Raw genomic sequence first — 18746 nt, 5'->3', positions numbered from 1 at the left:
AAAAAAACACTTTTCATGCTATTCCGAACATCCTGCTTTTAGCCAGTTCTGGGCACACAAGTGCCAGCACACTGCACAAATGTTGATTTTGCAGTATTTCCAGGTCAACAAATGCCATTGAGTAGTAGTAAAAAAAAGTTCGACGAGAAAGAAATCTTACAAAATTTCCAGAATAAAAAAGTTTTGGATACGTTTGGATAAGTGTCCTACAGAACTAAATCCTTTTTGAGGGACTTATGTCGCTAACAGAACAAAACACAAATCTAATGTAAAACAACCATGCTGCGGTAAAGACCCCGTATTTTTCAAAAGTTTCTAGGGTGGGTACAATGGGCATGTCAGTGAAACTGCTACTTGTATCACCAAATCATGTATTAATGAAGTGCAATGGATAACTATATGCACCCCCTTAAATAAATGACTTTTATTGCCCTATTTCATCAGTATAATACTTCTTTTACTCATTGCTTAGCAATGCAGCAAACACATTAGTTGCTTTCTCAATCATTTTTACTGTACATGATAAAACATGTGAGGAAGAGTTGTTTTCATTACCTGTATTTAATCAGGTGGCCCTAGCAAGCCACAGGAGTTTGTGATCAAGAGTGTGAAACCACTGGGTTTAACTGAGAGGTTATGAGCACCCACAGTTCCTATTTTCGATTCAATTCAGGCTCTCATACCATGTCCATCACCTTCCATTCAATCATTATGCAATTCAGAAATGCACACACTTTATATTTAAACAGGTACTTAATTCCCAGGGTCTTCAAGTTCACCTGATTTACATTAGTTGTATAGATTACATTGCATAATATGTTTGATCAAATATATAGGAAAAGTGTGCCTTATTCACCCACATCTCTGCATTATTTACAATTCACGGACACACCTATCCCAAGCTCTGTGCACAGTGCAGTTCATGGTTGAAAGCTGAAGTTTCCAAAAACTACCTCCGGGATGTTGATGTCTGGCTCTCATTGGTTTTAATGAGAACTATGCATGCAATTTCCAGAGATAACTTTGAGAATCTCAACCTAAACACACACACAGCAAATCTTACAAACAGAAAGAAAGATTCCTAATCATTGTGCCTGGGGTTGACTGCATGTTCACCCGTGCTTTTGCTCTTAATAATTATGTAATGGGGTGCACAGGTCTATTGGCAGCCTCTGGAGGGGACCCCCGGACCTTGATCACTCTGCCCGCAAGCACCAGTAGCGTCCCTGGGAGGAGTCGCTACCAAGCCAGACAACGGTCTGCGGTTTCTGCAGATAGCCCCCAGCCAGGATTCAGAGGTAACTCAGGGAAACATTCCGAGTTGGGAGTGAATTTGTATACAACTGCACCAAATTTGCCTCAATACCTTAAAGGAAGGGACACTTAGCGGAGGCAGGGAGGCATTGTGCTGACCAGAAGGCAGGGCAGGGAGCTCTGGGAAACATAGGAGTTACTCTGGTACAGTTTATGGCTGCTATTTTCAAAGGAGCCTAAGAAAGCTCGTTGCCCAACTCCCACTGACTTTCTATAGGAGTCAGGCGCCTAATTCACTTTGGCTCCTTTGAAAATCCCAGCCTCTATCATGGAGCGTATTTGAATTACTGCTTGTAGAACCTCATGGAAGGAATGGGCCGCTGGAGACGTTAACCATAACCATGTCAATCTGGGTTAAACCAAAACCCCTATAGAAAATTTCTACCCAGAGAAGGTGATTTCCTGTTCAAACCTAAGCCTTCAGTAAACTTTTTTTCTTATTCCAAGGCTAATAGACTTTAAGGGCAAAAGGAATCATCATGATCACCTAGTCTGACCTCCTGCATATCACAGGCCACAGAACCTCACCCACCCACCCACTACTGCAGTAGGCCTGTAACCTCTAACGGAATTACTGATGTCCTCAAATCTTATTTAAAGACTCTGAGTTACAGAAAATCCACCATTTACTGTAGTTCAAACAGCAAGTGACCCATGCCCCATGCTGCAGAGGAAAGAGACCCCTCCTCCCCCAAGATCTATGCCAGTCTGACCGAGGGGAAAATTCCTTCCCAACTTCAAGTATAGCCACCAGTTAGACCCTGAGCATGTGGGCGAGACCCATCAGCCAGACATCTGGAAAAGAATTCTCTCTCGTAACTCAGAGCCCTCCCCATCTAGTGTCCTATCTCCGGCTGTTGAAGATAGTTGCTATAGCAGTTGGGATAGGCCATATGACTTGTAGGCCGCCTCACTTTTCCAATCCTGGCCATGCAATATTCTCAATTTACTCTCTCAAAAACTTGCTCAGGCCAACTCTTCATTATTGTACCTGTAGCCTTATATAACCTAACTTTTAGCTGTTGTCGTTGACGAGTTTTGTCTAATCCCCTGCTCTGGCAAAGCCACCAGGGCCACTAAAGGGACAGCCCTAATCCTAAAAGAATGGGCGCCATAATATACCATGTCAAATCCTATCTGTGTCTAATATCTCTAACTAATAACCATTCAATGTGACATTTAAACAAAGGCTTTCCCATGGAGCGTACTAGGAAATAATCCCTGGCCTGTGGTTTTATTTGGGCAGAAACTAGATGGTGGCCTGTAGCAGAGAGAAATCCAATATCTATCATCTCTGAAGTTAGGTCCTCAATTCTTTGCTCTTTTTGTTTTGGTTTAGAATAGAAAAATCACCTGAGGATATTGTATTCCATGGACAAACACTCTTGGTCCAACAAACAGCCTTTGATGGCAGGAAGAAGTCAACAGTCAGTGCATTCAGAAAACTGCCAAGATAAAAGATAATTCAAACATGTCTATTTATTCTGCGATTTATTCAACTGCTTGGCCAGTCAGAATGAAACTTGATGGAAAACCAGACATGAGACAATGTGTACGATATTAGTGCGCACAAATGCAATGTATCTGATTACTAAAGCTAAGATTTTGTCATGGATATTTTTAGTAAAAGTCAGGGACGACAGGTCATAGGCAATAAAGAAAAATTCACGGAAACCTGTGACCTGTCGTCCCTGACTTTTACTAAAAATATCCATGATAAAATGTGAAGGGACTGGGCAGCTGTGGGGAGGCTGGCAGCTCAGGGCTCCAGGGGCCCCCTGCCACCAGTGGTGGAGGGAAGCTGCAGGATCCCCCTGCCCCCTCCCATTGGCGTGGAGCTGGGAGTCCCCCTGCCACCGCCACAGTGGGGAGCTGCGGGCGTCCGCCTCCCCCCCCAGTGGTGGGCTGAGGGTTGCAAGGGTTGCCCTGCCCCCCCATGGCAGGCTGGGGAGCTGTGGGGGTCACCCTGCCCCTTGCACCGCTACAGACTAGGGACCGAATGGCTAGGCAGCAGTTCTGCGGAAAAGGACCTAGGGGTGACAGTGGACGAGAAGCTGGATATGAGTCAACAGTGTGCCCTTGTTGCCAAGAAGGCCAATGGCATTTTGGGATGTATAAGTAGGGGCATAGCGAGCAGATCGAGGGACGTGATCGTTCCCCTCTATTCGACACTGGTGAGGCCTCATCTGGAGTACTGTGTCCAGTTTTGGGCCCCACACTACAAGAAGGATGTGGATAAATTGGAAAGAGTCCAGCGAAGGGCAACAAAAATGATTAGGGGTCTAGAGCACATGACTTATGAGGAGAGGCTGAGGGAGCTGGGATTGTTTAGTCTGCAGAAGAGAAGAATGAGGGGGGATTTGATAGCTGCTTTCAACTACCTGAAAGGGGGTTCCAAAGAGGATGGCTCTAGACTGTTCTCAATGGTAGCAGAGGACAGAACGAGGAGTAATGGTCTCAAGTTGCAATGGGGGAGGTTTAGATTGGATATTAGGAAAAACTTTTTCACTAAGAGGGTGGTGAAACACTGGAATGCGTTACCTAGGGAGGTGGTAGAATCTCCTTCCTTAGAGGTTTTTAAGGTCAGGCTTGACAAAGCCCTGGCTGGGATGATTTAACTGGGACTTGGTCCTGCTTTGAGCAGGGGGTTGGACTAGATGACCTTCTGGGGTCCCTTCCAACCCTGATATTCTATGATTCTATGATTCTATGATTCTGTCTCCCGTAGCGGTCGGGAGCTGTGAGGTACCCCCCCGGCCTGCAGCGGCAGCTGGGCGCTGCACGGTACCACGCTGCCCATGGCGGCTGAGAGCTTGGGGGTTTGCTGCCTCAGGGAGCAGGGGTACTTCATAGCTCCCTGCCGCTGCGGGAAGTGGCGGGACCCTGAAGCTCCCAGCTGCCAGAGCTGAAGTCACAGAGGTCTTTGGAAGTCACGGATTCCGTGATTTCCGCAATCTCTGTGACAAAACCATAGCCTTACTTATTCCTAAAATAAGAGGAAAAGGCATTTAGAAAATCAATAATCTCAAAATTGAAATCTGCCTTGCAGATTGCAGAATATTATTTATGCTGTTGAATGCCCAAAGAGTCAAGTTCCGTAACATTGGAATTAGACATACAGGCTTTATGGAAAAGTTGTATAGTATTTAATAGAGAATGAGAAAACCTTCTATCGATTTTTTTCCAACCCTCCTTTTAGATTTTAACAGGGAATTATATTTCTGAATTAGAACTCAATGGAATGATTCTATCTGTCTATCTAATCAGTATTTAGAGTAATTTATATAAAAGCCTGTGATGGCCCTACACCAGCAAAGCGCATAAGCACCTGCTTAACTTTAAGTACATTGAATAGTCCCATTAGGTTCAGTGGGTCTGAGCACATGCTTAAAGTTATGGAAATACTTGAGTGGTTTGCCTACATGGCATACGTGAGGACGGGATTCAGATTAGGAGTAACACTTGAGTAAGAACTCATGCAATTTGTGCAGTGAAGACAGACTCCACCTCTGTGGAAACCTAATGGTAGCATCTCTATTAAATTTACCAATGACTTTTCCGTAAGTTGGCAAAATGTTTAATGACTTGCCAGAGGTCACATTGTCAATCAGTGGCAGAGCCGGGATAAGAACCCAGATGTCCCAAACAGCAACTCTCAGCTCTAACCAATACAATTTGTTCCTAAACTTATTTTTGTTAACAAGTATAGATTGCTATAGGCAAAGCGTGCATATGCATATACACACTTGCACACATATTTGGGGACCGTTAGACCATTTATACAGATATGGGTAGGTTGAGGCACGCAGAACTGGATAACAATTCTCAAGTCTGGGGCTGGTTTTTTGGGACCCATCTCTAGCTGCAATCAAACTCACCCAGAGGAAATAGCATTTTTAAAAACATACCTGCTGACTTTGTATTGGTTTCTTAATTCAAAAGCTTTAGGAAACGACGAGGAAACAGGTGTTATGAGGGACATAAAACTAAGCTTCTGGCTTTACTTCATATCTTTATAGCCTGTTTTAATATGCTGACTCACACTACTGTCCTGGTGATAATTTGAAGTGAAGAGATCTGAATCATATGTCTTATCCTGTGGCCACAACACTACCCAGAGAAAGAGCTTTGCATTTCAGAAATCCACTTTTAGGTGGGATGCTGTTTACCCTGGCCTGAATATGCGAGTTAACAAACAACAAAAGAAAATATAGAGGCCACAGTGGAGGGAAACACGGCCAGTGTAGACTAAAGAGGACTTCGTATAAATGAGAATCAGACCCATCTGGCTACACAGACACCCATACACACACACGTGCGTGTGTGTGTGTGTGTCCATCCAGAGAGAGAGAATTTTCCTCGTTTGTGAGTTACGAAAGCTCTAAATTCTTCTGGAGAATGACTAATAGGGTGATTTTTTTTCTCTTATTTACTACACTGACATCTTACAGGGGTGGCCCAAACTGTGGCTCACGAGCTACATGTGGTTCTTTTCCCGTTAAAAAGCCCCTCGCAAAGCCCCCCGGCCACTCCCCCCATTCTCCACCAGTGTGGGGTAGGGTGGGGGGGAGTTCGGGACCTCTCCCTTGCTGCGGGATAGTGGGGTAGGGGCTTCTTCCCAGTGGGGAGGGGGAGCGTGTCTCGGGGCTTCAGCCCCAAGGGGCGCACCTGCCAGGGCTTGGGGCTTCAGCAAGAGTGGGGCTGAAGCCCCGAATCCTGGCAGGCATGCCCCTGGCTCTCAGACTTCTGAAGACTGTCATATGTGGCTCGGCGGGTCAGTAAGTCTGGCCAACCCTGACATATAATGAACCCTTACAGTCTTACAGCTATTCTGTAAGCACTTTAGAACTGATGGATGAGATCAGAGCCTCAGATGGTGTAACTCAGTGGTGCCCGACTCTCTAGGGGAGGACCTAATGCAATATTTTTACTTGTAATAATGTCTCCACTTCTCTGACCTCAGTCTGTTACCACTTTTAAAACCATGCTCTCCTTTATTTATTTGGTTTCTTTTCTCTCTTTGAGATTTACTGATGAAAAGCGCGGTATCGTTCTTATTATCATCATTATTTTACTATGAATATGCTCAAGCTGAGCTCCCTGGGACAATGGTGCAATAAATACACATCTGAGACCAACCGGCTGAAGGTCTTGAAGCCCTTTACAAAGGTGAAGTGTGATGGGGTATACAGAACCCACACTGACCTAGAAAGGGTTAATGAGAGCTGGTAGGCCCAATCAGCCCCACCCTGTTACACCTGTGTGAGTTATCAAGCCTTAGCCTGGAGGGGTGAGTTAAAAGAGGAAAATCCTAGCTCATTCCTTAGTTGCTGGGGAGAGGGGTGGGGACTTTTCGAATTAGTTCTGTGCTAAAAGGCTTGGCTGTGGCCTAACCAGAGGCGTTTAAATGTCAGAGGCTTCTTAGGGCAGGTAGCTCTGGTGTGGGGTCTTTTGTTCCCTGTAACTCATTTAGGGGCCCTGTTTTGGGAGCCGCAGCAGTGTCAGCAAAGGAAGAGATGGTGAGAAAGGCCTTGCTATGGGCCATGGTAGGAAACAGCCCAGGAGCACAGCAAAGGGGCTGACCAAACTGATCTTATCTGCTTGGTACAGGGTCCTTGTGCTGGCACCGAGAGTGGAGGCTCGGTTTGGGTTCCCTTACTGACCCAACTGGGACGGTGGTGTGAAGACCCCAGAGTCAAAGGCCGGAGGGCCCCCAAGGCCAGAAATGTGGGCTGAAGCTCTGGCATAATGTTGTCAGAGTACTGGTGTGTGTTGGACTGCATTTACCCTGAAAGAAGAAAGACAGAAAGCAGCAGACCACTGCAGGACAGGAGAGACTGTTGGCAGAGCCTGCCAAAGGAGAAGATGCAGCTGTGCCATGCCTAGCCACGAGGAGATGTGTCTGTGGTGAGTAGACTCTTTCACAGGGCAAATATTATTATTCCTATGTTACAAGATGGAAACCTGAGGCAGAGTGAAGTGACTTGCCCCAGGTTGTACAGAGATCAAGGGTCAGGAATAGAATCGGGTCTTTTGTCTCCCTGCCACCTGACCACAGCTTTCAGACTAGATTTTTTTTCAAAGTGCATGTGGGAAGCAGGGGCACAACTGCCATTGGATTGCAATGGGATTTGGGTACCTGAAGCACTTTTGAAAATCACAGCTCTAATGACCAGGGGTCAAGTTTTCATGAGTGACTTAGGAGCTAGTCTCATTTTCAGCAGTAACTTAAAAGCCAGTGGGACTCTGGTTCCTAAGGCACTTGGGTATTTAAGAAAAGTTTACTCTTAGAAGCCTGTTTCATTGAGACCTAAGCTCTTCAGTGCCTAAATCACTTCTGAGACAAAGAATTTGCATCCTAAGTCATTTAAAACTCTTGGAAAAACTTACCCCAGACTACAACTGTCCATAGAAAAAACATGCATCTTGGATACAGGATGTTTTAAGTCTAGTAACAGTTATAAAAGTGATGGTGGAAAGAGAGCTGAACTGAACTACTGCTCCATTGTCTAGGTAAACTTCTTGAAAAAATTCTTACGATAAGACTGTAAAATTGCAAGGTCTCTGAGCACTGTACTTTCCTTCTAACAGCTCTTGCATCACTGACCAATACCACACAGCTATTGTTAGGCAAATGATTCTGCACTTACATCATCCAAGCACTCACTCTGAGGAAGTGCTAGTCACTGCGATGCAACAAAGCTGTGGAAAAAGAACTGAGATGTCTTTTGACTGCTGAAAATAAAAGAAAGGGTGTGCAGGCGGGAGTCTCTTAGCTGTTTCCAAGGTTTTTGAGAACTATGCCTTCTAAACCGGATGAGTGAGTTAAAAAGCTTAGTAGCCCAGGGACATTTCCTGTCCCTATTTATATCAATAGCACCCCTCCCTCTTACCTCAATGAGAGCCATTTTGGGCTCTGAGTGGAATTTGTTATCCAGTTCCAGCCATGGCTTTTAGAGGCAAGAGAACCAGTTCTGATAAGACTAGAAACCACTTGAATGGTCACCCCAAAACTCAGAGCTAAGTGACTTTTGAGGTCTGAAACCGTTCAGCTGCTGTGGAGACCACCACTATTTTCAACTTCCTGCCATGCTTCTGGGTTTCACATGGGAGAGGAAGGAGCAAAATACTTCAGTGTTCAGGTCCCCTAAAGATCTCTCACCCCAGTGGAGAGAGAGCTTTTTTGGTGGCATGCAACTTGATGCACTTCGGCCCTGATCCAGCAGAGCGCTTAAGAAGGTGCTTAACATCAAGCACATGAGTAGTCCCACTGACCCTGCTAAGGATCACCGAAGTGCACAAAGTTAAGCCTATACGTACAAGTGCATTATTGCATCAGGACCAAGGAACCAAATTTTCACTCTGTTATCCAGTCGGAGCAGTTAGATGGGTACTGGAGAGAGGCACGAGGCGAGTGAGGAACGGGTACCCTTACCCAAACCCACAAAGTGACTATGTAGCTGCTCCAGGGATGCTATTTCAGCCCAATGGCTAATGCTTCACTAATAGGGAGCTGCTATGGGGAGGGGGAAGACTAGGGAGGATCAAAGCAACAGTGACTCTTCCAGACCCACCCCTGCTCTGGGCAGGCAGGATGACCCAGTGGTTCTGGCACTGGTCTAGGATTTGGGAGCCGTGTGTTCAGTTCCCTGCTCTGGGCTTCCTGTGTGATCTTGGGCAACTCGTGTGTGCCTCTGTTTCCCCTTCTGTAAAATGGAGATGGTAATAGCTCACTGCCTCTGAGGTGTTCCAAGGATTACCTTAAAAGACTGTGATGTGCTTTGAGATCTGCTGACGAAAAGCACCATCTAAGAAGTAGGCTTTATTTATTATTATCCGTGCCCCTGAACTTTCCTGACTATTCTGCTGCCAAGGCGCCAAAAGAGCAAGATTTTTTTTTTCTTTTTGAAGTGGACTTTAAGTGTGTTACAGTCATAGCGGTATCTTGCAACAGTTAAAAGGGCTGAGCCTGCACTCTTAAGACAAAATTCACATGGACTCAAGTTCATCATTGATCTGCAAGGTGTGTCCCTTAACACTAACTTAGACTCACTAACACAGACTCCTCGACTGCTGTTTCGGAGTTTCATTTGGTGTAAACACTGACGAAAGGGAGTTTGGTCTGAGTTTGTGTACGATCAGGTTGGAGATTAAGGACAAAACTGGCCTTTTATAAAGGAGCATGCTTGTTGTCTGTTGTACGTTTCAGAGTTTGAACTGAGCTAAATGTCCCAAAGCTCTGACTCCTAAGAATAGAGTCCATTTGCAAATATGGGTTCTGATTTTGAACCGCTGGACAGATGAGAGTGGTCTGGATTTGGGTCATCGCTGATAGCTTGCAGATGACCCAAAAATTGAGCAATTGATAAATAATGAAGAGGCCAGGTCGCTGATTCAGAGTCCACTGGCAACTAGCAAGCCATGCCTTTTGATATGGCTAAATGGGAACAAAGAATGTAGACCATACTTGCAGTCTGGGAGTCCCTAGCCTGGGAAGCAGTGATTCGCTACAAACCCCAACTCTTTTTCCAGAATAAACAGCTGAAAATGAGCTCCCAGTGGGATTCTGTGAATCTAGTCATCGTCCTATACATTTGTTAATGATATGCAAATTATTTCAGAAACAACAAGTAAGCCAAGTCTGATTATGTTGTCTTCTGGACCTGAGAAATCTTTTGCATGTTTCTGTGTGCCCTAGTTTTGGAAACAGAAGTAGTGAAGTACCACAGAGAGGCTGATTTAGTGGTATTTCCTTTGAAAGTGTAATCAGGAAGTTTTGAAAACTTCCTTGACCAACTTGAAGATTTTGAAACCAGTTTTCAAAACAGACCTTCTGATCAGCATCTGGCCACTGGTAGGTGTAAGCATGCTAGCTTGGTAATCTTTTCACCTTCTTCATTAAGGGTCTGAGCCAGCTCACTGATTCTAGTTTGTAGCATGACTCGTTTGATAACCCATAGTGGGAGGTTGTTCGGCAAACAAACCTCCTACATGTCTGAGGTCCAACCATTGCTAGAAATTACATTTTAAATACATCAGTCATTCCAAAATTACTATGGCTATTGAAATAGCCATAGAAGGACTAATAAATTCATTCAATGGAAACAAAAAAGAAACGTCCCTTCTATAGAACTCTGAAATGACTGAGTAAGCTTCCTGCTGAACTGAATCCATGTTAGGAAAACTCCCTTGGAGTAAATGGAATTACACCAGCTGAGTGACACTACATGCGTAGTTAGTGCTGAGTGGGTTCCCCTACATGGTGAAAAATCACCCCTGTGTGTCAGGTCTGCATATCTGAGCTCCGTTTTTGAGCAACGCTAAAATGGTGAATAGGCCTTATGCTGAATCTCTGCACAGAGTGAATTTTACCTTTAAATTGGCAATCATGCTCCTGATCATTTCTCAGTGTTTTAATTCAACCAGCTCTCTGGTAACCTCGTATAACAGAGTTTATCCTCACTGGAGATCTTATTAATTCATTTACCTGTTTTGTACCATCGTGTCTGTGACCAATGTTAGCTAGGAAGTTGGAGATTGCATACAACTCCGGTGTTATGCAAGGCTTAAAACTTGCGTACCTGAGAAGGTATCTGTAAATTAACTTCCTCTTGAAATTGCGCACGGTTTGTACAGCCTTTGACACTTACAGCTTGTGCAGCTCAGTGCAATTTTTATTTACCTTTTTAAAAAAAAAAAAATGTAGGTGCTATTTTACGTTCCGGTTGCTCTGGCACCTTGGCACAGCGATGTGTTTGGGACCAAATCCAAAGCCTACTGAAGTCAATGGGCTCCCACTGACTCCAGTAGGCTTTGGATCAGGGCCCAGTACACACTACATCAAAAGCACTGCACTCCAGAGAAGCTGAAAAGACGTGGAAGTAAAAATATCTGCAATCACGGTATGTCTGCAGTTCTTGAACATGATGAGAACTGGTGGACGTGCAAGCACGTGATTTGAAGTCTTATTTCTACGTGTTTGCCTTTAGCATGACACTGGGTTAATCAAACAGTTGTAAAACCATGTTTGAAAAGAGGCCGCTGAATGGACCCGTAAAGATTTATTACTCACGTTTGGCTCGGCACCTCTGGGAAAAGGAGGGTAATAAACAGGAGGCTCTCTTCTGTTATATTGCAATAGCTGTGAACTCTTACAATTGTGGTTTCATATGCAAGTGTGTTCCACCTCTTGTTTTGTTCTTTGCGTCAGTATGGCAAAATAGTTTGGCTTTAGCATAAACTCGAAACACTAAACTTGTCAAAAACAGCAGGTTGTGTGTTTTTAATAATAAAAAATAGCTGGATAGCCAAGTAGTTACAACAGCATATAGTTCTCCTAGGCCTGGTCTAAACACTGTTTTTGTATCTGTATAATGGTTGGTTAGGTGAGTAACTTGGGGATTGGCCCTGCTTTGAGCAGGGAGTTGGACTAGATGACCTCCTGAGGTCCCTTCCAACCCTGATATTCTATGATTCTAACTCTCTTAGCAATGTTGTTATACCAGTCCAACCATTAGTGTGGTTGCAGTTTATAATGGTATAAAGATGTCTTCTACCAGTATGGCTTATTTCCCTTCCCATATGGGAATATCTATACTGGTATAAAACAGTTTTATAGCAGTTTAACTGCATCCACACTAGGGGGTGTGTGCTGCTTTAACTATGCTGGTATAGTTAAAGCAGCACAACTGTCTAGTGCAGACAAGGCCTCTTATACTCCATAGTCCTGAATCACCATTGCCTTGAGCCATCACTTAGACCAGTGAAACGGGAGTACAAAGTGGGTGTAAAACTACCAGATCAGACCCATAACCACTTATATCCCCGCTGCACTGGTGTAAATGACTGTACGAGATGCGAGGTTACCAGTTAAAAGATGGGAAAACAAAAGTTAAGAATAAATGGTCCATTTTCAGAATGGAGACATAAAGAGTGGTATCTCCCAGGGATCTGTACTGGGAGCAGTGCTGTTCAACGTTCATAAATCCTTTGGAAAAAGGGGTAAACTGAGGTGGCAAAGTTTGCAGACAATACGAAGTTGCTCAAGATAAGTCCAAATCTGACTGCAAAGAGTTACAAAGGGACCTCACTAAACTGGGTCATTGGGCAACAAAATGACATTCAGTGGTGATAAATACAAAGCAATGCACATCAGAAACTTGGGTCCCATCATTTTGTATGTATGGGTGGGATTGTTTTGGCTGTTACCATTCAAGAAAGAGATCTTGGAATCCTTGTGGATGGTTCTCTTAAAAACATCCACTCAATGTGCAGCAGCAGTCAATAAACCTAACATAAGGTTAGGAACCATAAGGAAAAAGTTAGAAAATATCACCATGCCACTATATAAATCTCTGGTATTCCCGTATCTTAAATATTGCATGCAGTCCTGGTCACCCCATCTCAAAGATGATGATAATAGAATGGGGAAAAAAGGTACAGAGAAAAGTACAAGAAATGATTAGGGTATGGATCAGCTTCTGTATGAAGCGAGATTTAAGATTGGGACTTTTCGGCTTGGAAAAGAGACTAGTAAGGGGATATGATTATAGGTTCATAACACTGCAAATGGTGTGAAGAAAGTGAATCAAGGAAGTGGTGGTGGTTGTTTACTCCTCCTCCTAACACCAGAAGTAGGGGTCACCCAAAGAAATAATAGGCAGCAGGTTTAAAATAAACAAAAAAGTAGTTCTCATGCAAAGCACAGTCCATTTGTGGAACTCATTGCCAGGAGATATTGTCAAGGCCAAAGCTAAAGGGGTTCCCCTCCCCCCCCAAAAAAAATTAGGTAAGATCATGGAGAATAGGTCCATCAATGGCTAATGGCAAAAAGGGTCAGGGATGCAGTCCCGTGCTCTGGGTGTCCTTAGCTTCTGATTGCTAGACGCATGTGGGTTAAACTGCTAGGTAGTAGTAAACTCATTAGTGTACATCTTTTATTGTGTGCCAAAATTCACTAAAGCCAGTTTTTTGCTTGTATACAAGTTATTCAGCAAATTAACTGTATAGGCAAAGATTTTGTTAGCAATTTGATTTTTATACTCATTTTTAGGTTTGTTCAGTTCAACCAGGTTGCAGAGATAATGTTGTGTACGAGCAATAAGAGAAAAGAGCTGCAATGTTCAAGGAGGTTTCCAAATACTACAGATTTTTAGACTATCAGATCAGTAAACATAATACAAAAGACAAATAAAAAGTCACAATATAAAATAGCCGCTCATGGAGCTTTTTCAAGTTTTTTAATTTGCTTCAGAGTAGCATCTGACGTATCCAACCAGTTTTGGCCCAACTGTTCTAGGCACTACACAAACATCATAAATGACAGCAGGTATCAAAGTTAGGCTGACCGGTACCAAAGTCCTTTTTGTTCCCCTTTTCAAAGGTAGGTACTACATTTGCCCTTTTCCAGTCCTCTGGGACCTCACCCATTTTCCATACATAATCTCAAAACCATTAGCGATTATCTTTGAGAACTCAAGGAACTAGCTGAAGCACCTGTGATGAATTTCATTAAGTCCTGCCAACTTATTAACTTCTCTAACCTGTTTCCCTATTTTGGCTTGTGTTCCTTCCCCATTTTTGTTAAAGTTAATATTGTGCTGTGTGTCTGGTCACCATAACCCTTTTTAGTGAGGACTGTAGCAAAATAGGCATTAAACGCTGCACCTTCTTGATGTCAGTTGTTCGCTTTCCTTCCCTGTTAAGTAGTGGTTCTGTACTTCCCTTCATCTTTCTCTTGCTCCTAATGTATTTAAAGAACCTCTTCTTATAGCCTTATGTCTCTTGCTAGGTGTAATTCATTTTATGCTTTAGCCTTTCTGATTATGTTCCTACATGCTTGTGCTATTTATTTTTCTCCTCCTTAGCAATTTGTCCTCACTTCCACTTTTTGTAGGATTCCTGTTATCTTTCCTTTGCATCAGGATAGTTTGCAGTTGTGCCTTTTTTTTAATGTTGTCTCCTTGAAATACTACCAGCTTTCCTCGACTCCTTTTTCCCTTCGGTCCCATGGGAAGAAAAACTTGCTTTTCTGAGTTTAATGTCTGCTCTTTTGAAGAGCAGTGTTCTTCTGCTCACTCCTTCCTTTCCTTAGAATCATCAAATCATCATTTCATGATCACTTTCACTCAAATTGCCTTCCACCTTCAGGTTTGCTACTGCTTCCTCCCTGTTGGTCAGTTAGAAGCAAGTCTAAAATGGCTGTCCCTTGAGTTACTTCCTCCATGTTGTAGAAAAAAGTTGTCCCCAATACATTCCAAGGATTTATTGGAAAATTTGTGTGTGTGTGGGGGGGGTGCATTTTCTTTGTTCACTCAGACATCTATTGGAAAAGGGACTTGTCTTGTTTGGGTTTTTTTGTTCTAGAAATGCCTCCCTACCTTCTCCCTGATTTGATGCTCGATAATAGACCCCTGCCCCATGACCTCCCCCCTATTTTTTATACCCTTTTTACCTGTGCAAAGACTTTCAACTGGTCTACTTCACATCTTCTCCTGGACCTCAGAACAAGTGTATATATTATTGATGTATAATGCAACACCTCCCCTTTTTCCCCTGCCTTTCCTTCCTGAACAAGCTTTATCCTTCTAGACCAATATTCCAGTCATGAGATTTATCCCACCAGGTCTCAGTGATGCCAGAGAGATTAAAAGGCTAGAGCAGAGTTAGACAAGGGAGTACGTAACACAGTGCTCCAAGGCCACCGGCCTAACCTAGGCTCAAGTTCAAGAACACTGGTAAGAGGAACTTGAAAATGACTGCAAGCTGGGAAGATGCAGATAGCAACAGGCTACGCTTGAGGGCTTAACTGTACCAGGGAGCCAGGCAGTTGAGCGAGGCGAACACAGAAAAAAGTGCAGCAGGCCTTGAGCACTAGTGGTGCACTGGCTTTATCTTCTGGTTGCTCAAGAATGGAATGTCTTCGCCATTTGTGATCCTGGAGCAGGACACCTAGTAACTCAACAGCCTTGGCACTATCGCCATTGTCTTTTGAGACACAGTTGCCATTCACAATAATCCACTACAGCATAATGGGTCCCATATTGTGTTTCAAAACAAGCCAGGGGACAGGCCAGCTCAGCGAATTGGTAATGCAGTGTAGGGCTTCTTCCTCTGTGGCGCTAATGCGGTCCAGGCCAACAGGCAGCCTCTAAAAGTGGTTACCATGGCAGCTGCTTGAGGGCCTGTGTGAAATTACTTTGGTGGGCCTCAGTCAGTTCCCAGTGGCTGGAGGTCTGAGTCGGGGAGCATTTGTGGGGTGGTGTGTAGGAGAATCTTGCCCTGCTGCCACCCTCACTGTACCTGTTCTCTACAAACAGAGGAGTAGACTTTTCAGGAACTCAGTCCAGTACTGAATCCCCAGTAAAAACAAATGCAGTGCCAATAAGACAATACCAGAAGCTGTTTTTTTTAGGGGTGGGTAGTGCACTGCCTATTCAGATACAGGTATTAAAAATTAGATCTCATTCCAGAGAAAATACCTTTACCCATTGGTTATGTCTTCAACTTCTTCCTTCCTTTGGTTTTTTTGGCTTTGGTTCATTATTTGTCTGCAGGTCATTAGCCAAGTCTCTCAAAGTTTTGAGAGGAAAAACTGAAGAAAACCCAAGAAATAAGATTCATGCTACCCCATGAGTAATGGACCTACTGGGCCAGATCCTGAGCTGATGTAAATCACTGTAGTGCCACTGGATTCAGGGGAGCTATCCCAACTTACCCCAACTAGAGATCTGTCCCAATGCTATTTACTAGTATCTAGGTAAACAGAGGATTCTCAGACTGGAGCCAAGCTGACTTACACAGTGACATCAATAGATCTAAACAGATCTACACCAAATGAAGACTGATCCTAATCTATTATTCATGTTGGTTACTAGCAAATACTTTACACTGCATATTCGTGTACAGAACTGCTCATCCTGAGGTGCTTGTTTCACAAGGAAGCAGTAGGTCACAGGGAATAAAGACTTCCAGCTTTTATTCCTGGCTGTGCCCCAGACTACCCAGGTGACCTTTAGCAACCTGTACAAACTTCTTCTGCCAGCTTCTGTATGGCCATGCACCCAGCCTAGTCCCTGACACCTGTGCAAAGTGGGTATAAAAGACTCTCTGCATTTTATTGCCCTGCATCTTATGTGGTCCCAAGGGTGCATGGTGAGAGCAAACCACTGCTTAAAGAAAAATGGTGTCATTTTACATCACCCAAGGCAGGGAAGAGCTAGACCCTTCTTATGCTTCTTTGGATTTCGTTATGAATTACAAATATTATTGGGGGAACATGACCCCAAATGACATGGTGATGGTCATGGATCCTAAGCTGGTGTAAATCTACGCCGCTCCACTTATGTCAAACAGCGGTTCTGCTCTCCATGATATCAATGGTCTCAAGTTGCAATGGGGGAGGTTTAGATTGGATATTAGGAAAAACTTTTTCACTAAGAGGGTGGTGAAACACTGGAATGCGTTACCTAGGGAGGTGGTAGAATCTCCTTCCTTAGAGGTTTTTAAGGCCAGGCTTGACAAAGCCCTGGCTGGGATGATTTAACTGGGAATTGGTCCTGCTTCGAGCAGGGAGTTGGACTAGATGACCTTCTGGGGTCCCTTCCAACCCTGATATTCTATGATTCAATGCAGCTGCACCAATTTACACCCCTGAGGATCTAACCCAGCTTAGTGTTTTGCTGCCATCCAGTGATCACTACAGTGAGGTGCATGCGAAGAATGCGCTCTGTAGCCTATAGGATTAGCTTGCTTGCTTGCAAATATATCTTATAGCTTTAAGTATTTTGGTTTATTGTAATAGGTTTATAGATTTATAGAAAAGTAAGTTTGGCTGTAATGCAAAGGGACCTACAGGCCATATCCTGTATGTTAAGGTAAAGCAAAGTTAACACATCTATATTAAGACCTTTTACCCAAAAGCAAAGTTGACCTACATCTTGTTACCTCAATAGGTAAGTACCCACGCACGTCTAGGACCTTTTTATCGAGACCAGTAGACAGTGGAAGAATGGTATAGGGGGTTTTTCAATTTGGACCCACAGACTTAACAGGTATACCACAAGGAAACATGTGTGCATAGGTACATGTCGTCAATACGCACATACATACTAGCCTATGGAGTAAGCATACCCTAATACTTTGTAAAAAGAAAAGGGGTACTTGTGGCACCTTAGAGACGAACCAATTTATTTGAGCATGAGCTTTCGTGAGCTACAGCTCACTTCATCGGATGCATACTGTGGAAAGTATGCGTACCGTAGCTCACGAAAGCTTATGCTCAAATAAATTGGTTAGTCTCTAAGGTGCCACAAGTACTCCTTTTCTTTTTGCGAATACAGACTAACACGGCTGTTACTCTGAAACCTAATACTTTGTGGATCAGGAATGAAATTTGGGCATAGGAGGAAGGATTTCCAGCACTTGTGCTCTACAAAAGAGGTGACCCACCCCACTAGAGTATTCTTTTTCCTTCTCTCTCTGCTCCCTATTCCTCTTCTATCTATTCTAGCTATCTACTGTTATTTACTATTATTAGTAGGCTGTATTTGGCCTAAGTTTCAAGGGAACTAGACTAAGATTTTTATTCCTAGTTTATTAGGCTTTGATTTTAAGTTTTAGTCAAGTAAACCCTAAGGTAGCTTTGATAACTGAGCATTAGTTTCTTCAAAGCACTGCATCCCTCACTCAAGAATTAAGAAACCTGAAGGCAAGGGTGGTCATCTCGTATAAATCGGAGGTGGTCGGGGGATTAGCAACTTCGGTCCCCACAGGAGGGAGCCAGAGCCATTGCTCTGAGATACTCTTACACATCTGATGGTTCCTTAAGGGGTGTGTGGAGTCAAAGGGAAGCTCCAGGGATGGTGTGGGACCTTTCCAGGGGAAGCCGAACTCCACTTTCTACAGTAGAAAACATCCAACGAAATAAACATTGTGTACGGCCAAAAGCGGTACTCCAGTGCCTGGCCTCAGTAGCTGGGCTGCAGGGATCCCCGTAGAAAGGGAAGGAGTCTTTCCTTTGGAGTGAGAGTGGAGCGGCTGCTGCTGGCTGCTGAAACCTTTTGTAGACTCTGTCCATCGGGTGGGGAGGACTGAAAGATCCATGCACGTGGCTGCTTTGCATATGCACTCTCCTCCTTTCTCCTTCAATGAAGCCCCAGGACACAGCTATGTGCAGAAGCCACCTCCTGGCTTGTCTTCACACTGGGGGTGTCTGCCCCTAGCATGGGCTCAAATCCTGCTCCTTCTTGTGCTGTGGGATGGCACGGATACTACTCCCAAGTGGCCACATGCAATTAGAGGTGGGAGCTAGATTCATCCCTAAATCCAAAAGATTTGGAAAGATGCCTGTGCTTAAACAACCTTCATCTTTGTTCGTTGCGATTTGGTCCGGGAAACTTGGAGGCAAACCAAACACAAAGCTGCCCTTATAG

The 18746-nt window shown here is 44.0% G+C and overlaps 1 long non-coding RNA gene across 3 annotated transcripts in view; it reads left to right on the top strand.

Moving 5' to 3' along the window:
• Positions 1 to 6615: 6615 nt before the first annotated feature.
• LOC122463897 overlaps positions 6616 to 18746 on the top strand; it is a 38746-nt gene continuing 26615 nt past the window's right edge. The window contains exons 1-2 of one of the 3 annotated variants that reach the window (XR_006287623.1): positions 6616 to 6833; positions 6925 to 7221. This is a non-coding gene — a long non-coding RNA (uncharacterized LOC122463897). Of the gene's footprint in view, positions 7222 to 18746 lie in introns of all 3 variants that reach the window. The other 2 variants (XR_006287622.1, XR_006287621.1) reach the window with 2 other exon arrangements.

The sequence above is a fragment of the Chelonia mydas genome, chromosome 26 (genome assembly GCF_015237465.2).
Source record: "Chelonia mydas isolate rCheMyd1 chromosome 26, rCheMyd1.pri.v2, whole genome shotgun sequence".
In the NCBI taxonomy this organism is placed as follows: Eukaryota; Metazoa; Chordata; order Testudines; family Cheloniidae; genus Chelonia; species Chelonia mydas.
Note: the sequence above shows the minus strand (reverse complement) of the source record. Positions and strands in the feature narration are given on the sequence as shown.